The 5,976-nt window shown below is 42.4% G+C and overlaps 1 long non-coding RNA gene across 3 annotated transcripts in view; it reads left to right on the top strand.

Moving 5' to 3' along the window:
- Positions 1-603: 603 nt before the first annotated feature.
- LOC115940393 (uncharacterized) overlaps positions 604-5,976 on the top strand; it is an 18,079-nt gene continuing 12,706 nt past the window's right edge. For 2 of the 3 annotated variants that reach the window (XR_014144332.1, XR_004075160.2), the window contains exons 1-3: positions 604-688; positions 1,153-1,339; positions 2,760-2,930. This is a non-coding gene — a long non-coding RNA (uncharacterized LOC115940393). The other variant, XR_014144333.1, reaches the window with a different exon arrangement.

Here is a 5,976-nt window from a genome sequence, read left to right on the forward strand (position 1 = left end):
TTTCTAAGTCTGTACTGTTTTGCTAGGGCTGCCCTAACAAATTGCCACAAACTTGGCAGGGAGAGGTTCTTTCTTGCCTCTTCCAGCTTCTGGTGGCTCCAGGCTTCCTCAGCTTGTGGCAACCCTTCTTCAGTCTCTGCCTCGTCTTTATATGGTTATTTCCTTCGTGTCTGTGTCTTTTCCTCTTCTCTGTGTGTCACATTCTCCTCTGCCTTTTTCTTAGGTAAGGACACTCGTCATTGGGTTTAGTTAGGGCCCTCCTAGATAATCCAGGAGGACCTTGAGATCCTCAAATTGATTACATCTGCAAAGACTCTTTTAAAAATGACGTCATATTCACAAATTCCAGGGGTTAGGATGTGGACCACCCAGTGGTGGGTGGCTGCCATTCAATCCACTACAGTCTTCTTGCATGGTATTCTCTTACTCTCCTCGAGCATCCTAGTGTGCTTTTCGTCTTCTCCGTCTGCATTAGTAGGCGGACTTTGGTTTAAGTTCAGTTCAGCCACCAGCTAGCTGTGTGACCTTGGGTGTGTTTCTTAACTTCTCTCTGCCTGAGTTGCCTAACCAAGTGGGAGGTGTAAATAAGCATTTGACAAGTTTGTTGTGAAGATTAAATGGGGCCTGGAATGTAAAGCTATTAGCACAGCTCAAAGAGGAGATGATCTCATTGTGATTCGCATCTGTGGTAAGATTTCAGCTTTCAATGTGTGCTTTTACAAGGAAGCATTTATCTCGGTCCTTCTGCCTTCATTTTCCCAGTGCCAAGGTAAGCGTTGGAGGCATGCTCCGATCTTGGAGCACTGGCTTTGCCTTGCAAGCCTTGCGGCTAACTGGCAGACAATTGGTAATTCACTATTTTAAGTTTTAGAACACTGGCAGGAGGTCTGAGTTATGTTAATTTCAAGACCCTCTGACAGACTTATCTTCAGATTTTTTTTTTTTTTTTTTTTTTTGTAAGTAGAGTTTGGCACTTATTCAAAGAGTCAAAAGAAGCTGTGTGGGAAATATCTTGTTTAACATCTTTCTGTCATTTAACACCACTTGTACCTCACAGGGAGAAAGCAGAGGGTGCCTGAGAGCTAAATTTAAATTGTAAGGATCTAAGCAGCATTTTTAAAAAAAGATTTTATTTATTTATTTGACAGAGAGAGAGAGAGAGCACGACAACAGGAATACAAGCTGGGGGAGTGGGAGAGGGAGAAGCAGGCTTCCCGCTGAGCAGGGAGCCCGACGTGGGGCTCGATCCCAGGACCTTGGGATCATGACCTGAGCCGAAGACAGACGCTTAACGACTGAGCCACCCAGGTGCCCCTCTAAGCAGCATTTTTAAAAGAAGGTAGATAACAGTTCCCTGTCTGGGAGAGATTACTAGAAGAGAAAGTTCCGTTCAGGCTTTCTTTATTATCTTCAAGAGAAAGACCTCCCCCTACAAAGTCCAAGGAGAGTTACTTGTAGCTAAGTAAATGTTTTAAATCCTGTCTTCTTTAAAGTAAATATTCTCTTAAAAGGCCGAGGAATATTTAAAACCTGTACTTCCTTTCCTTTTCCTTAGAAGGGAAAGGTTTCTCTGATGAAACACTTCAGTCAGATGAGAATGTCTATGGAGGTCCAATTTATAAAACAAAACCAAAAAAATCTTCTTTTATTTAGAGAGAGGATGTGATGGTCGAGAATCTACAGTAATATTTGTCCAATACTCCTCATCACCAAAAAGATTGCCAGATGGTTCATATGTGCGTTCAAGTTTGAGAAGCACTGATCTAGTGTGGCAGATAGACCCTGGGGTGACTCCCCAATAATTTCCACCTCTTGTTGTTCAAACCTTTGTGGGATCCCTTCCCCTTGAGTGTGAGTGGGACTTGTGACTTACCGCTGGTAAAATACGACAAAGGTGAAGAGATTTTGCAGATATAATTAATGTCTCGCATTAGTTGATTTTGAGTTCAATGGAAGAATACCCCATAGTGGGGCCCAACTTTATTAGGTGAACAGCCTTTAAGAGAGGGACTGATTCTTCTGTGAGGTGAGAGGCTCTCCTTGTAGGTTTGATGATATAGGTAGCCAATTGGGAGAAGCTGCACAGGAAGGAAACTCAGGTGGCCTCTAGCACCTGCGGGTGGCCTCTAGCACCTAAGGGTGGCCTTTAGCACCTAAGAGTGGCCTCTAGCCAACAGCCAGCAAAAGGGAGGGTCTCTGTCCTGCAGCTGCAAGGAGATGATTTCTGCCAACCACCTGCGTGAGCTGGGAAGCAGATTCTTCCCCAGCTGAGCCTGGGGATGCGCGAGCAGCCCAATGGACACCTCCACTGCAGCCTTGCAAGGAGACCGTGAGCCAAGGAATAGTAAGACGTGCCTGGACTCGTGACTGACAGAAACTGTGCGTCAATAAATGTGTATTATCTGAAGCTGTTGAGTTCGTGCTGATTTTATACAGCAAGAGGAAACCAGTACCTCTAGGGCAATTTATTTATCTACTGTCTTATTTGCCTAAATATAAAGAGGGGAGAAAAATAGTATTAACCAGGGGGTTATGGGGCAGGTGAATGAGTAATATGTGCAAAGTACTTAAAACTGGGCTTGGTAAAACATGGTAAGTGCTAAAAAAAGTGTATTATCATAATATATACCTGAACAGAGAATTACATGACTACAGTTCTGCTTTTTGAAAACTGCTTTTGACCAGGGCTAAAGCAGGATGTACAGAATGAATGACGGTCAAGGACTTATGTTGTATCTTGTGTCTATCTGGGCTTCCAGGACATCCCAAGTATATCTTTGAATTTGCTTCGGTGAAAATGTAGCTCGATGCCGCTCGAGGGCACGGTGCTTCTTGTGTTCCGGTTCCTCACCGTAGAGACTCCGTCTGAGCATCTCCTCGTTACAACTTCAAGTGAAAAAACGTGTACCTTATCTTCCTTTTACAGACAGGTGAGTGGAGCTGTGGAAGACATTATTTGTCCATGTCGTGGAGGAAATGCATGATGTCAACAGAACTGACATCTAGCATCTTGATTCAAGCTCAGATTCTCAAAACCCCAGAGGCTCTTTGCCGTGTGGCACAAGACAGGCTCAGGGAGAGGATGGGCTGGATGAAAAGGACGTTTCTCAATTCACATTTCAACACTTGCTTCCTTCTTCTGTGTCTGCCCCTCCTCCCCTGCCCATCACTAGACTGTCCATTGCTTCCTCTTCGACAGAAACTTTGTTTTGGGACTTACTGGCAAGTGCTACTTCTGATTCCACACCGTCCCTCGTAGGTGTAAGCGATGCAGAAGCAGGAGCAGGTCATTGAGTGGTGGTATGGCTACTCTCACGATGATAAAATTAGAATGGGACATGAATTCTACCCTTCACTTACTTTTCTTTTAGTCTCTAAGTAAAACATATGCAATTCCAAGCACTTCCTTGTGGAGTATCCCTGTCATTCTTTGTCAATGGTCCCGTTACCTTCCTGAAATGACTTGGTACTTTGTATTTAAAATACTCTTCAGATATTTTTAGTTACAATGTCCTTTCAGGAGACTTGTATCTAGCAGCCACCGGTTATATTGCTCTTTGTTTTGAGCTCAGTATGCATTCAGGAGGGCTTTTTGTTCTACTCTATGGCAGTCACTCACGCTTGGTTTGTGCAATACCGATGAGATTACTCTATAACTGAACTTCCATAAATCATCCTCCTCTACATGCAACCAACTCCCACAACCTTTTCTTCCCTCAGAAACCTTTTCTAAGCCACTAAGTGATGAGATAAAGAAACAGGTTTATCTCCTTCAGTACATGTTTTATTTTTCATTCGTTTACCAACTAACGGTTTAGGCTTGGGTGCTAAAGGAAATGTGTTATTTTCACCTTACCCTGCTGAGCAAGTGGCTTCGCTGTGAAAATTGTACTATGTCCTCAGATATTTGTGTTAATGTGATAGAGTATATATATATTTTTTATCCATTAGTTAATTGAATATGACAGTCTTGATGTTTATAAGTCACATCTCAGTTAATATACAGGTATCTGTATACATATAAATATTATTTGTGTCCTTATTTTGGAAGTCCCTGGATTTCTAATATATGTGGTAAAAAAAAAAAGAAGAAGAGTGTATTTTGACCCATTCAAAAATATTTGACTCAGGGACAGTAAAAAAGAGTAAGCCTAAAAATGACACCAACACATACACTAATAATAATGAAGAGAAGGGTGGCAGTAATTATAACTCTTAAATCTGAATCCCGCTAAGTTAATATGTGCATTTTTAATGACTGTGTCAAGAAGGTTATATGACAAAAATTCTTTAAGACTCTTTCAAAGACAGTACTAGAGAGTAGTAACGATACTTTTAGATGACAGATTTTCCTTCAGAAAGCTCTCACAATCACTGTGTTTTCATGATGTCTTGACTGAAGGTGGGGAAAACTATTTCACACAAGGAAAACTTGAGACACTGCAATTAACTATGCAATTGCATAAGAAACACAGCAAAGGTACAAAATCAAGATTGTATCGTATTTGTTTTCTTCGTGTCTTATTATAGAGCATTTAGAGAGAGGCACAGGCTGTGAACAGGAATGATAGGATGGATGCGGGCGAACACAGACATAGCCACCAGAGTTGCTGGAATGTTGAAATACTTGTGCAAACCACACTTGTGCCCAACCCCTGCCTCTGCCCCAAGAACCTCTAGACACCCTGAATCCAGCACCTCAGGGGTTAATTCTGGCATAGTGGGACCTTCCAGACCCAGCTTTTATTCAGGGCTCAGGCTGTGCCAGTGGTTCCGTGTTTTGAGTGTTACCTGTGGGTCAAGCTCTTTCATAGGTAATTGTGCTGCTCAGTGAAGTTTCAGTGATTCAAGTGGCCGGAGGCTGTCTGAAAAGGGAGTGTGGTCTGTCTTTCTGCTGCAAGTGCGCTTCATTCCATTTCCCCCTCAGACTCAGAAATGTCAGTAATCTGCCTCTGCTCTGTCAAGTCCCCACCTGGAAAGCCACTTCATGGGGGCTGGTCTTTGGAAATCTGAATACCTTGATGGAGCTGCTGAACCACTCTTGTGGAGGAAAGAAAGGGAGACAGCAAAGAAGGGGTATCCCTCTGTCTGCCTCCGCACGGTCATCTGAGGAGAGCAGAAGTGCTACGGGAATGACCGCTTAGAGGGAGCCAGGCTTTGGCTACTGAGCTGCAAATCCAGCCGGTTATGATAAGCCGGCCTCAGACACATAGGGATGAAGGGTTTTTGATCTTCCCTGGAAGCTACACAAAGACACTGTCTGAAGTGAGTTAGGTAGACTCTAGGAGTTGTTTTGCTTTATTTAATTGAGAGAGAACGAGTAACTGATGTTTGAAATATCAACAAATGAACCACCCTTGTCCTTTTGCCACAAGGATGATATGACAAGGTTAGAGCAACAATGCATATAGCAAAGAGCCACTGTACATTTCCAACATTACCTAATGTCTCCAATGTCAAGACTAGTTCTTAGAGAAGGAGACTGAAGACTAAATATTCAGGTATGATTATCTGCCTCCAATGCTGTTTAGAAATGCTATGTTAGGATAGGTTAATCTCAGCCTTTATGGCTTGTAGAGGTAAATTGATTATTCCTTTATCACTTTAACTCATTTGCATTCCCAAGCCCCATTTTCCAAATAAAACTTTTTTCTAGTTACTCATGGCTAGGCCACATCAACAGGATGCATATATTCCTGACTGATGACCACCAGTCTTATTTTGCTTTTTTCCAGGGCCATATATACTCTGTTCCTTCCCTACTCAGTGGCTTTCCAGGTCCCGTTACTGAATGCTGTAGGTGATATTTCCTGTTTTCCTTTTTTTTTTTAATTTTATTTTATTATGTTATGTTAATCACCATACATTACATCATTAGTTTTTGATGTAGTGTTCCATGATTCATTGTTTGCATATAACACCCAGTGCTCCATTCAGTACGTGCCCTCTTTAATACCCATCACCAGGCTAACCCAT

Source organism: Leptonychotes weddellii, chromosome 4 (assembly GCF_054177405.1).
Source record: "Leptonychotes weddellii isolate Sample4059 chromosome 4, ASM5417740v2, whole genome shotgun sequence".
In the NCBI taxonomy this organism is placed as follows: domain Eukaryota; kingdom Metazoa; phylum Chordata; class Mammalia; order Carnivora; family Phocidae; genus Leptonychotes; species Leptonychotes weddellii.